The following is a 15,581-nucleotide window of genomic DNA, read 5'->3' as shown; positions in this document are numbered from 1 at the left end:
AATTGTACGTGCATTGTGACACCCACGTGAAGATATTAGCCATGGATAACCTGGGGAAATAAATTTCTAGCTGATTTTTTAAAGCATACTTTTCTATTTTTAAAAATTTCCTAAAATGATCTGTATAAGTCTGAAATCTCTGTAAAGTCCTATTTGAATGTAAAAAAAAAAAAAAAAAAAAGGTAACCTATAGGCTCCTTAAACTTTACAGGTGTTACAGGTTAAAGACTTGATTATAAATGAGGGTTATCATTTCAATACTTATCCTTTGTTTAGTTGCCCACTTAAGCAGGCTGAAAATAAGAAAAATCCCTGAGCTATTTCAGTTATATTTGACTTGCTAATTCAACTAATACTGTCTGTATTTGGGCATTCTTTGTGCCACACATTATTTTAGAGATACTGCAGCACACAAAAATATACCAAGTATTCTGTACTTGTGACATTTTCATTTCAGCAGGGAGGGTCAAACAATAAACAAATATGTGATAAACAAGAAGAATAAACAGTAATAGGACTAAAGATTTAGGGAAGATTCTATATTAAGTGATACTTGTGCAAAGACAAAAAGAAGAGAAGCAGCTATGTAGGGAAAACTGTTTCATGTAGAGAGAACAGTAACATGCAAGCCTGTGGTGGGAGTGCCCTTGGTTTTCTGGAGAACAGCAAGGAGGCCATATGGCACATGGAAGCTGGGCTGGAGAATGGGGAGGAGATTGGAGATAAGTGCAGTCTGTGTAGGGCTTTATGGGGCATGGTTAGAACTTCACATTATACTCTAAGTGAGCATAGATTTTAACCAATGGAGTGACAAGATCTGATTAAACTTCAAAAAGCCCACTCTGAATTTGGGTGATGAGATGCTAGGAGGCCATAATAGAGGCAGGAAGACCAGTGAGAAGACCATTGCATTAGTCCATGTGTGATATAACTGGAACTGGAACTAGCTGCGTACAGAGCAGTAGGTAGCATGAGAAAAACAATCAGATTTGGGATAGATTGTGAAGGTAGACCTCATAAAATGTGCTAATGGATTCGATGTTGGGTGTAAAGAAAGAAGGAGATCAAAAATGACTCTAGAGCAAGAGAAAAGGGGCAAAGCTTATTTCACTTAAATATGAAACACCTCTTGCCTTTTCCACATCAGAGTACTGTCCATTTTTATTCCTGCCACTTTCAGAGGTGATGTGGGTAACTGCCACCCCTTTGTGATTCCCCAACATCTTGAATTATTCTTTTGATCACTCTATGAGCCTCTTGGGGAGGGATATTATTCTACTATTATTTCTATCTTCAATACCTAGTACAGTGCCTGCCAAGTAGTATGTGCTCCATGTTATATTTGTTGAATGGGTATGTTATTCACTTAATTGAGCAATTAGTGAAATGAGTAAATAATTATTGGGTTTTCTGTATAGGTATGAGAGTTTACTCTCTTTCCTTTCCAGGATAGAATCAAATAAAGAAATTAAATGTGTTTTTGCATTTAATAAGGTTTCTTTCCTTCAAGGCAGTCTTGGGTTTCGTTTTTCAAGTTGTTTTCATAAATTACACATTCTAATAAACATGTAATTATTAAGCTGGTCAGCAGATCCTCTGGCAAACGTCCCAGAACTACCAGCTGGGCCCAAATAAAAAATACTAATTCAGTTCAGAGGTGCAGGGAGCCTGTTCGATGGGGGATGACTAAGATGTTACATATCCTGAGTGTTGGGAGCTTCATAAATAATCCTGATAATTTGATTTGAAAACCCGAGCACTATTTTTAACTTTCTATTTCTTTTCTTACTAGCCATGACACCTGGCAATGTCTCCTTTATAAAGGAGTAGGCCCCCATTGTGCATTTCTTCATCCTCACTTATCTAGGCAATCGTAATCTCAAGCCCAGATTTCTGTGGTTTTCTTCTGATATCTTGTCAGCCATGAGAGGCTCCTGCCCTTCTTCCTATTTCCTTCTTATATATCACTTTGATTATTTTTCCTAAGGATCCATTATGTCATTCTTCTTAGAAAAAACTTAAGAAACCTCCCCTTTAGCCAAAGGATACTGCCCAGATTGCTCAGCCTGATTTGCCTGGTGGCTTCAATCCTGACTAGTATTTATGCAATGGCCCCCTCTATGAGACAGTTCCACTATACCGCCTTGCCTCTATTTGACTGCGTTGCTCGCAATCCCCTCTCTAGGTAGGAATCCTCTTTGCTGTGTCTCTTCCTCTCTGCCCTGCAACTATACGTATACTTTTCATTTCTGTCTTTCATATGGTATCTCCACCTGATGAGCAAACCTTGTGACTCCTCATTGTCAGTCTGAAAGCTCTATAACCCTTCAGTCTATATTCAAGAATTGGCTGCTGCACACCACTACTCATCTCAAACTGTTCCCTACCAAGCTCTCTCTTCTGAAGTAATGCTATCCTGCGTGCATTTCAAACCTTTAAAAAAATTTATTGTATTGTGAAATTCTTTGAATTTTCATACGAATTTTATATTTCCAACTAGACTGTAAGTCCCTTGTAGGCAGAGAATATATATCTTTTCTTTATATCCCCAGTTTTTCAGTTACCTCGGTTTGGTACACTGTGAATTGTGAATAAGTTGCATATTGCCTTGATCTAAGAAGTGTCACAGTGGATGTTAAATATCTTTGGTATCAGATTATCTGTAAACTCAGGAGCAGGCTTGTGACATACAGGGTTGGGGATTGGCAGCCGCTACACATGCATTCACCTTTTATTTATTTATTTATTTATTTATTTATTTATTTATTTAGGGACAGAGAGAGACAGAGCATGAACGGGGGAGGGGCAGAGAGAGAGGGAGACACAGAATCGGAAACAGGCTCCAGGCTCTGAGCCATCAGCCCAGAGCCCGACGCGGGGCTCGAACTCACGGACCGCGAGATCGTGACCTGGCTGAAGTCGGACGCCTAACCGACTGCGCCACCCAGGCGCCCCGCATTCACCTTTTGACCGCAATGACTCTTTTCATTGAGCTTCTTGTCCTTGATTTAATCTTGGCCAGCAATGTAAACTTTATAAATTATACAAAAATGCACTTATGATATCTGTTGTCCATTTGTGACATCCATTATGCTGCTTTGCAGAGTCAGTCAGTATAGCATGGTAATGGGAAAACAGAGACCTTGGAGTCAGTCAAACTGGAGGGAAAATCCCAGATTATCATTTTTTTTCACTCTAGGAATAGGCAGTATCTTTGGTGTAGTCCTCCGTTTTCCTTTTGCTACAATAGTGGAGATAATACTACTTCTTTGTAAGATTGTAATGAGACATATACATAATGCACCTAAAATAGTTCTTAAAGTAAGTCCTCAATAAATTTTACAAATTTTGATTATTACCACCAGCATCATCTTTATTATTGTTATTAAGGTACAACAAGGCCTCTTTTATTCAAAGACTATATTATAATAATATAAATCATACTAAAAATGTAAGTAAGAGAGGGAAAATAGAGGGTTAGGACCTCCAGCAAAGTACCTATAAAAATTTTATTTTAATATTTTATGCCTTTATTTTTTATTATTTTTTTAAATATGAAATTTATTGTCAAGTTGGTTTCCATACAACACCCAATGCTCATCCCAACAGGTGCCCTCCTCAATGCCCATCATCCACTTTCCCTTCCCTCCCACCCCCCATCAACCCTCAGTTTAATCTCAGTTTTAAGAGTCTCTTACAGTTTGCCTCCTTCCCTCTCTAACATTTCCCTCCCCTTCCCTTCCCCCATGGTCTTCTGTTACGTTTCTCAGGATCCACGTAAGAATGAAAACATATGCTATCTGTCTTTCTCTGTATGACTTATTTGACTTAGCCTAACACTCTCCAGTTCCAATCACGTTGCTACAAAAGGCCATATTTCATTCTTTCTCATTGCCAAGTAGTATTCCATTGTATATATAAACCACAACTTCTACAAAGCTGTAATCATCAAGACAGCATGGTATTGGCACAAAAACAGTCACATAGACCAACGGGATAGAATAGAGACTACAGAATTGGACCCACACAAGTATGGCCAACTAATCTTGGACAAAGCAGGAAAGAATATCCAATGGGAAAAAGACAGTCTCTTTAACAAATGGTGCTGGGAGAACTGGACAGCAACATGCAGAGGAATGAAACTAGACCAGGTTCTTACACCATTCACAAAAATAAACTCAAAATGGATGAAGGACCTGAATGTGAGAGAGGAAACCATCAAAACCCTAGAGGAGAAACAGTAATTTCTTATTTTATGCCTTTATAGAGTAGAACCACTCTAGCCTTCCATATTGTATGTAAAATAGGTGGAATAGAAGCCACTAATTCATCCTGTCAGTAATGAGATACAAAGATTAATTAAAAATAAACCAAATAATTATAGAATGAAAGTATAAAATTAAGCAAAATTAGAAAACTTGGAGGCTACCTAGTTTAAGATAAGTAGCCTCCTATATTATGAAATAAAATGTTGAGGATATAATTTATTGTACCAAAATCATATAATTGATCAATCAAATTGCCATAAATTAGGAAAAAAGTAAAATTGTTTATGATAAACCCTATTTAAGAAAATAAAGACAAGAGAGTAGATATTTCTATATAAGAACATTTTATGAATTATTAAACATAGCACATCTGATTGAAACTGTGGCAGTGAGTGCACAATTGTATATCACTACCTCCTAAAATAGCACTAATATGATAGTATAGGACTTTTAAAATCGTGTAAGACACGTGGACAAAGAATTCAGAGAGGAGAAAGTAAAAAAGATCTTATTAACTAGAAAGCGGATAAAATGACCAATGCCCTAGCAGATGCAAAAATGCTGAATTCCATATTAGCAGTGGTGAAGGTAACAGACTTAAAAATAAAATTTCCCAGGAGGCTCAGGTTTTGGTTACTTCTTGTTACTGATTTGTTACTCTTAGTTGTAGAGATAAGGGAGGGGCTAAAACCAGAATGATTTGTTGAAAAATTTTTTAACAAACAGTTGGATCCACAAGATCCCTTCTCCCATTCCATCGACGGCAGGGCTCACTACTCCTCTCCCTTTCAAGCAGAAACGAGAAGTTTTATTCTCTCGAGATAATAAAACTAAGAATTTATGCATTGTCTGAGACCTCCAGCTTTCTTCTACTCTAGTCCAGAGCATTGGCAGGCACACTAAACCTTCCAGGTAGGAGAGGGTCAACACTCCAATGCTGGCTCAGATCAGCAAAAGAGACAATACACTTCCCAAATTACCAACCTTGTTACCTTCCAGAAAATTTTGAAAACAACAAACAGAAGAGCCCAGTCAGCTTTCTAATGCTTCAACATTAAATATGAAAGAGAGAGAAAATCAACAACAGCAGCTTTGAGGAAGCAATTTCAGGGAGGGAAAAAAAAAAAGAAAAACCCTCTGCCCCCATTATTATTATATGCGATGAGATGAAAGATGACACAGAATCCATAAATAAGACCTATATTCATGGTGAAATAAAAAAGGATAATTCAGAGAACAAAAAGAGCTCTAGAAATTTTAAGTATGCAGTGAAAACTAAAACTGCAATAAAAGAATTGCAAGATAAACTTGACGATCTCCCAGACAGTAATTAAAAAGAGAGGGAGAGAGAGAGAGAGAGGAAGAGAGAGAGAGGGAGAGAGAAAGAGATGAAAAATAGAAGAGCACTATAAAGAGAACTGTAAAGAAACTAGGAGACTATTCCAGGAAGTCCAGCATCTGTGAAATAGGATTTCTAGAGAAGGGGACAAAGAAATGGAGGAAAGGAAATCATTAAAAAATTCAAGTAAATTTTCTAGAATAGGAATATGAGAATTTTCAATCAGTTTCCCAAGTGAATGGATAATAGCCACAACCACATAAGTGACATTCTAGCATACTAAGGGGGAAAAAAAAAGAAAGATCCTGCAACTTCCAGAGAGGGGAATTTATTTATTTATTTATTTATTTATTTATTTATTTATTTATTTATAAATGTTTCTTTTTTTTTTTTTTTTTTTCCAACGTTTATTTATTTTTGGGACAGAGAGAGAGCATGAACGGGGGAGGGGCAGAGAGAGAGGGAGACACAGAATCTGAAACAGGCTCCAGGCTCTGAGCCATCAGCCCAGAGCCCGACACGGGGCTCGAACTCACGGAGTGCGAGATCGTGACCTGGCTGAAGTCGGACTCTTAACCGACTGCGCCACCCAGGCGCCCCTGTTTCTTTATTTTTGAGAGAGAGAGAGAGAGAGAGACAGAGTGTGAGCAGGGGAGGGGCTGAGAGAGAGGAAGACACAGAATCTGAAGCAGGCTTCAGGCTCTGAGCTGACAGCACAGAGCCGGATGTGGGGCTTGAACTCACAAACGTTGAAATTTGTGAGTTCAACTTCCGTTGAGCGGAAGTTGGATGCCCAACCGACTGAGCCACCCAGGTGCCCTGAGAGGAAAATATATTTAATACAGTATCTGTTACAAAGCACTGGATGTCTTGGAGGCATGACTGAAAGCCAGAAAACATTGGAGAATGTCTTCAAAATTCTAAAGAAGATACTTTCTCAGGATACTATGCAAGGGTGTGCTTCACAAAAAAAGAGGGTAAAACCAAGAAAGAGAGAGAGAGAGAGAGAAAAAAAAAAAAACCCGGATCCATAGAGCAGGGATGCCAACCAAAGGGAAAGGAGGAGAAAAAAATGCCAGGATGATGGTGAAGGGAGATACCGTTTTATATTTGGTTTCCTTGGAACAAGAACTTGGTAATGCTTTATGTTGGGAGATAATCCCAGGGAGTAGGAGTGAGGGAATGGAGAAGAGAGGAAAAAAATATATATAAAAATGCCTGTATTAGTGTCACTGTAAGCAACTAAGACTCCATTCCAGAGAAGCATCTCAAGTGGCCCCAAGAATTGTTCCCTTGCGGGAGAGGAGGCTGAAACTCTCATCCACTGGCCACCATCCCAGTTGTTTGATCTTACCCCTGAAAGGTTAACTCCTCCTCACTTCTAGGCCACATTTGGGAGTCGGCTAAGGTGCCCAGTCAGAGGGCAGAAAGTTGTACAAAGAGAGCTTGAGATGGTATGATGCCACAACAAGGTAAGTCTGAAATCACAGGGCATGGTCTGTTCCAGCTGCAGCTGGAATCACACAAGGGGAGACAGTTTGAGGTGAGAAAGCAAAGGTGACTGCTACAGATCCCTGACTTTCATGGCTACAGAGTTGTTCTCTGAGACTGCACGTCATAATTCTTCCGAAGAGTTCCTCAACAAGGTGAACCGGATAGACTATCTACCTAACATAGTAAGTAAAGATAGGTGAGGGGAGAGTGTGGCCTTAAATTAGTGGGTAAGTAAATAGAGTACTAAATAATAGGGGGGAGGGGAGAAGTACATTATTAGCTGCAGAGAAGACTATTATTGAGCAATATAGGAAAGCTATCAAAAGCTATCATAGTGTGTTACATACATCAAAAGTGAGTGTCATTTACACGGCAGTAATAATATACATGTTGAATATTGAGCTAACCAGGATTATGATATTACTCCATTTAGAGTTGTGGGGGTAGAGAGTATTCATTTGGGGGCATGTGAAAACAGTGAGGTGCCAAAAGTAGTGCCTACAATTTTAAAAGTTAGAAAACAGCAATATAAGTATGGTATTTATAAATGTGAAATACGTCAGGAAGCAATATGAATATTTTCGTGTTTCTGCATGGTCAGGGCTTTCTGAGCAATGGAAGGTGACTGCTGAAAGTGGAGAGAATGTCTCCTTTTCCCCCCAGACCCATTTGGTCTTCGCATCCCTAAGGCTGCTTGACCTGTAATCAGTTATCCTTCATTGCAGAGCCCTCTGCCTCCATTCAAAGGACAATAGGTTAACAAAACTTTTCTTATCTCTCCCAGAGCCAAATGCTTACACTTTTCCCTGTTCATCCAAGAAAGACTTTCTGTCTCTGTCTCTGTGTCTCTTACTGTAGGGGAGAGGGTAGATGTGACAGCTTCGATATACTCTCCCAATTTCGTAATTTCTGGAATCAGAAATACAGAATCCCTGCACGTAAAGTGAAGACAGACCCTGTTTTATATTGTTTTCTTCAAAACGGAGCTTGCAATGAAACTTGAGAAATAATTGCCTTGTGGATGAAATGGAGCATAGAGTATACTGAGGCAAGATATTTTGTGAGTAAACAGTTGGTCTGCCTCTGATACAGAAACCCAGTATTATTGTTGAGATAAAACAAATGCAAATAGATATAAAAAACTTACCAGAATTATATACTAATGAATGAGCTGGAAAAAAAGTGAATTTGAATATTTCAAGATTGGGAAATAGGGATGGAGTCAAGTGGAGACCTGCTGTTTCTTATGATAAGCCTCATATAATCTGTTGGAGTCTTGAAACTATGAACATGTGTAACTTTGATATAAGTAAACATTGAATTAAAATTTTAAATGATCACCTATAAGTGCCATTATCACAAAAGTAACTATTTTGCATTACCCAAACAATTATGTTGACCTTAAAATTTGCACTAGTATAATATTTTTACATAATAGTTTGATTTTCATGTTACTGAATTGTTTGCTATACTCTTACTAAGTAAAAGATGTATTAACCTATGTTATACACCTGTGGTTCAGCTCACGAATTGAAGAGTTATATGGTTAAAAAGCTGGGCTCATATTGTAATTATTTAAGTTTGGCCACAAATGGCCTTCAAAGAGTGCCTTGGGATTTTTTCATTTTCCCTGGGTCGGTACCTTTCCTCTCCAGGACCTTTTGCTACAAATGTAATTGCAGTTTATCAAGGCAGTTAGTCATACACAAAGGATTTCTGAGATGCCAGTTGGAGAAGGTCTGCACAGTATTTTTCTATCTGCTATCAGCTATAAAACTTGGTGACACAAAGGTTTTATCCTCATCCCACATTATTTCTTCTTAACCTTGAACAGTACTTCTTTGTGTATTAGAGTTATCTCAATAGCTTTTGTTGAAACATAGATGAAAATAGTCTAAGGAGCTGTTATTACATTTTGATATTACCATGAGATTTGCCATTTCAAAGATAGAGAATGGTAAGTAAGAGGTAATGTGAATTTCCTATATTTGTTGCAGATATGAAGTTATTACCTAAACAGAACCTATTGCTTCTTGTATGAATGCTGTTTTTTTTTCTGTAACTAAGATATTTAGTAGACTTTATTTATTCTTTTTTAAGTTATTTATTTATTTTAAGAGAGAGAGAGCCCACGCGCGTGCACACACACACACAACGCACGCATGAATTGGGGAGGGGCAGAGAAAGAGGGAGAATCCTACTTAGTTTCTATGCTGTCAGCACAGAGCCTGATGTGAGATCATGAAGAACCATGAAACTGTGAGATTGTGACCTGAGCCAAAACCAAGAGTCAGATGTTCAACTGACTGAGCCACCCAGGAGCCCTTTCTCTGCATAATTTAATCATATCTTTAAAAATTTATAATTTAGGGGCTCCTGGGTGGTTCAGTCAGTTAAGCATCCAACTTCAGCTCAGGTCATGATCTTGCAGTCCATGAGTTTGAGCCCCATGTCCAGCTCTGTGCTGACAGCTCAAAGCCTGGAGCCTTCTTCAGATTCTGTGTCTCCCTCTCTCTCTGCTACCCCCCTGCTCCCCGCTCATACTGTATCTTTCTCTCTCTCAAAAATAAACAAACATTAAAAAAATTCTAATCCTAATAAATGGAAATAAATTTCCATTTATTAGCTTAGTTGCCATTAAAATTCTTCGAGAAAAGTTCATTTTAAAGTGTTTTTTTAAACTTTTAAATATATTTTGAGAGAGAACATGCAGTCATAGGGCAGAGGCAGAGAGAGAGAGAGAGAGAGAGAGGGATAGAGAGAGAGAGAGGGATAGAGAGAATCCCAAGAAGGCTCTGCACTGTTAGTGTAGAACCTGATGGGGGGCTCAATCTCACAAACCATGAGATTGTGACCTGAGCTGAAATCAAGAGTCAGACATTTCATTGACTGAGCCACCCAGGCACCTTGAAAAGTTTATTTTAAAACATAATATTATCATTATCATTGTTTATTTGTCAGGTTAAAAGTGAGGATAATAGGTAGAAGAGAAAGTGGGATAAAATACCTTTTAAAAATAAACTTTTTATTTTGGGATAATTTAAGATCTGCAGAAGAATTTCATATAGTACAGAGAGTTGCTACATACCCTCATCAGGTGTCAGTTTCCCCCAATGTTATCAGTTTACATTGTCCCTACATTGGTCAAAACTAAGAAACCAGGTTTGGCACATTACTTTTAACTAAATACTTCACTTTATTTGGATTTTGTCAGTTTTACCATTAATGCCTTTTTTCTTCCACATTCTAGTCTAGCCTGTCATATCTCATTTAGTCATCTTGTCTCTTAGTGTACTGAGATCTTTGATAATTTTTCAGCTTTTTCTTGTATTCGATGACCTTATAGTTTTGAGAGTGCCAGCCAAGTATTTTGTAGTTTCCTTCAATCTTGGTTTGTCTGATATACATTTCAGCATCGGACTGGGATTATGAGCTTTTAGACAGAATAATATACAGATGATATGCCTTTTTTATCACTTTGTCAGGAGTATGTGACAACCAACTTGGGAGTAGAGAGGGCTTTGTGGGCATCTGACCTAAGCAGCTGCACAAGATTCCACAGTGAGAAGGACCCTATGCTTGGTTTAATGCTTTCCTGTTGTCATCTTGACATTCCTTTTTTTTTATTTTAATTTTTTAAATATAATTTATTGTCACATTGATTTCCATACAACACCCAGTGCTCATCCCAACAGGTGCCCTTCTCCCTGCCCATCAGCCACTTTCCCCTCTCCCCCAGCCCTCATCTACCCTTAGTTTGTTCTCAGTCCTTAAGAGTCTCTTATGGTTTGCTTCCCTCCTTCTCTGTAACTTTTTTTCCTTCCCCTCCTCCATGGTCTTCTGTTAAGTTTCTCAGGATCCACATATGAGGGAAAATATATGGTATCTGTCTTTCTCTGCCTGGCTTATTTCACTTAGCATAATACCCTCCAGTTCCATTCTTGACATTCTTAATTTTATCTTTGAATTTGTGATTTGTAAGACAATTATGGGAGCATGCATGTGAACAGAGAAGGTACATGCAAGATAGTGTGTCTAGTGTTCCTTTGTTCTCCATTACCATATAGTGTTCAGCGTGCCCCGTTAATGCAAAATTCCAATGGATTAACAGTTCATGGGAGTCACAAGACTCAGAGAGAGTACAGGGCAAGCATGTTACTTTGGCAGTTAAGTAGGGTTGCTTATAATCCTAAGAGGCCAGGCATTCTGTTTGTACCAGAACTTGTTTCAAACACAGATAGAAGGCAATGTAATACAAATGACCAAGGGACCCCACTGTATCCTTCCTTACTTGTGTTACCTCCATATATTAACTAACCACTTCAAATGAGAGGAACCTCATAATCAACCCTTATATACGTATATAACTTTTGAGACAGAAGGAGAACACTTTAGAGAAAGTGAGATATATAATAACCATTAGATGATTCGTTTGCACCCTGAATCTTCATCTACACAAGGAACAGTGGCCTGGAGAGATGTATTACAGAGAACCAAAACACAGTATTATGTTTCATGACATGAGCTTACTCTTCCTTGACATGGTAATGCAATTTGGACATTTCTACCCACAGTTTTCATTAATCATTTGGGGAAATCCCTGCTAATCCTATTGATTCTCAGACCCCCTTTCCAGATATCTATGGGCAATATAAAATTGTATAAGTACTTCTTAATGGTAATTTATAATATGCATTATTATATTAGTATTATCAAATTTTTAAATTAATTCATTTAATTATATGTACAATGATTTACTTAATATTTATATAAAATTAATATTTATAATTAAAATAATTTAAATGTATTTAATATAAGTTATTTAATGTTTATTATAAATTGTGGATGCCTGGTTGGGTATTATGTATATTGTTTCTTAGGCTATACTTTAGGCAAATCTTTCCTAAACTTTATCTCAGTATCTCCAAGGTCATGAGTGCAAATCAACATAGAATTATGAAGTTTATGAATCAACTCAATCCTTTAATGGTATAATTTGAATATTTTTGATCCAAAAAGATAGCAGAATGTATCTCAGAATTAAATTGTTGCTTAATAAAGAACAAATCCACTCCTAAAGTTTATAGTCATCAGTTAGGAATCACCTGAAAGTAGTATATTTGGTAAAACTTCAAAAATGGACTGGATTTGAAACAAAAGATTGCTAGTTATGTGTTCAGTTGTGTCCTAACTCCCAGTACCTCAAAATGTGAACTTACATGGAAATAAGGTCTCTCTAGATGTAACTAGTCAAGATAGGAGGGGGGCATACTGGAGTAAGGGAAGTCTCTAATTCACTGGGAGAGTGAAGATGAAGGTTGAATTGGGAATGCTGGAGATCGCCAACAGGACAACATAAGTCTTCAGAAGGACCCAACCCTACAACGCACATGATCTCAGATAAACCAAGAAGAATTTCCCTATTTTAAGATCAATTGATTAGCAACCTTTAATGCTATCTCCAACCTTAATTCCTTCTGCTACCTAACGGGTTCTGGGGATAAGAATATGTACATCTTTGGGAGGGACATTATTCTGCCTACCACAGAACTCAAGGAAGGAAATAATAATGATAAAAAGCTAATGAGGTCAAGAAGAGAAAAACAGTGGACCTAGTCAATAATTCAAAAATCTCATTTAAAAAAAACAAGTGAGCACAAAAGACACAACACTAGTTAACTTGATGAAAAAAGAAAGGATGTACACAGATAGAAACTAAGACAAAACAAAGAGGTTAAGTATTGTATCAGAGGAAAGTTTTTTTTAAATCATGAGATTACATTGCAGGCATCTATGAAAAAAAGAGTTGAAAATGTAGATGAAATGGACAGTTTCCTAAATGAATTTTGATAAAATTTATTAAAGTAATATTAATAAGCAAACGTTACATCCAGGACATGGTTTCTAAATATTTCCCAATAAAAGGGACCAGGGCTCCTTGAAGTTTTTAAGTATGAATGAGGTAAATTATAAAATGAAACTGGAACATTGTGTATTTTCTGAAAATAACAAAGCATTGAAAAATAATGAGAGAATGTGCAGAACAAAGTTTCCAACTTCGAATGCCCAAATTTGGGACAAGTTGAGAAAAAAAATCTATATTATAATTCAGAAGAAAATTACATGTACATAAGTCCATAAAGATATAAACAAATGACTGGATAAATAATAAATAAATAGAAATTACACCTTTTTATAGTGGAATACAATTAATAAATGTAGATGGAATGAGGGAAATAAAAACCACCATTAGTCAAACACCACAGTAATAATAGGTACAGACAAGAATCAAAACTGAATGCTAAAATTGGTGGCCAAAATATGATGAGAAACAGAAAATTTGCATAAACTTGAAACATCTTCCCACAAAATTTTTAAAAATATAAAAATGAAAAGGGTTACTTTACAGGGCAGACACATAAGAGCCACCATCTCAACTAAGTGATCGATATTAACATCATTGGTAATAAATCATATCAACGTCATTTACCACTTGGTATTCTTAGAGAAGGGCCCAATATTATTTCTGTGTTTTTTGTTTTTGGGAAATTGACTTCAGTCTAAGATGAAAAAATATTACACAGTCAAATTGAGGAGAATTTTACAAAATAAGTGGTCAGTACTTTGCAATAGTGTCAATGTCACACAGGGGGATAAAAAAAGGCTAAGCAAGACCACAGATTGAAGAATAATGAGACAGCATTTATTTGAAATGTGGGATCCTGAATTGAATCCTGTACCAGAAAAAGAAAGGAAAGATGAAAGCCAGAAAATAATAGAGCTGTGTATTAGTTGCTCCTATTGTATAACATTGATTTCCTGCTTTTTTTTTTTAATTACTATTCTGTGGTTTTGTATGATATTAACACTGTGGAAGGGGAAGGAAACTACCTGCACTCCCTTTAGTTTTTTTTCCTGTAATTCTAAAAGTTTTTCAAAATAAGAATTTTGAGCCTGGGTGGCTCAGGGAGTTGATTGTCAAACTCTTACTTTTGGCTCAGGTCATGATCCCATGGTCATGGGATTGAGCCCTGTGTCTGGCTCTGCACTGAGCATGGTGTCTGCTTAAGATTCATTCTGTCTCTGTCTCTATCTCTCTCTCCCCCTCTCCCTCTCTCCGCCTCCCTCTGCGACTCTCCCTGGCTCCTGCAAGTGCTCTCTCTCTCTCTGAAAGGAAACAAACAACAACAACAACAAAAATAACTTTTAAAAGGTGTGGAAAAGATGTATTATGTAAACTCTAATAAAAAGAAAACTGGAGGAATATATTTCTGTAAGACAAAGTAGATTTCAGAACAAGGAAATTACTAGACATAAAGGGGGAGTAATTCACCAAGTGGACTAATTTCACCAAAAAGACATAATAATGCTATGTGTGTTTGCACCTAACAATAAAGCTTCAAATTACATGAAGCAAAAACTGACAGGGAGGATGTAATATTCTTCTTTCTGTAATCAATAAAATAGAAAATCACCAAGGATGTAGAAAAATACTATCAATCAACTTAACCTAATTGATAGTTATAGAATAATAAATATCAAGAGAATACACACTCTTCTCAAATATATGATGGAATATTCAACAAGATGGATCATATTATGAGCCATTAAAATAATTATGAAAGGATTGTAATCCTACAAAATATGACCTATGATCAGAATGGAATTATATTAGGAGAAAAAGGGAACTTCCTTAACCTGAAAAAGAGCCTCTACCAAAGCCTTACACCTAACATCATACTCAGTTGTGAATGTTTTATAACCAAGATTGGAAATAAGGCAAGGATGTCTTTTTTCACCATTTCTATTCACGTCTCATAGATGCTGCTAGCCAGTGTCATAAAGCAAAAAAGAGAAACAAAGGACACAGAGATTGGAAAGGAAGAAATAAATTTACAGACACATTGCAGGCAATATGACCGTTGAGTTAGAAAATTACAAAGGATGTTGAAAAAAGCCACTACAACTAATTAGTGACTTGAGCAGGGTCACAGGATATAAGCATAATGCAAAAATCAAATTTATATACTAGCAATGAACAATTAAAAAATGAAAAGTCCCATTTACAACTGCACCAAAAAACAGAAAATACAGATAAATCTATCAAATATGTGAAATACTTTATACTAAAAAGTATAAAGCTTTGATGATAGACATCAAAGAGACTTGAATAAATGAACAAATTACTGTGTTCATGGACTGGAAAACTTGAGTATTACTAATATACCAATTTTCCCCAAAGTGATCTGTAGATTCAGTGCAATCCCAAAGAAGAACAAATCAAAAAAAGACACTTGATTTCAATGCTTACTAGAAAACGACAATAATCAAGAGAATGTGGTATTTGTGAAAGTTAGACACCATGGAAGACAATGGAATGTCTAGAAATAGACCCATACCAATATCCCTTAACACTGACAAACTTCCAAGGCATCTCAATGGAAAGGAATGGTCTTTAAGTAAGTTGTGCTGCAGCAATC

Source organism: Puma concolor, chromosome A2 (assembly GCF_028749965.1).
Source record: "Puma concolor isolate L17-30 chromosome A2, mPumCon1.1.hap2, whole genome shotgun sequence".
NCBI classification, from domain to species: Eukaryota; Metazoa; Chordata; class Mammalia; order Carnivora; family Felidae; genus Puma; species Puma concolor.
Note: the sequence above shows the minus strand (reverse complement) of the source record.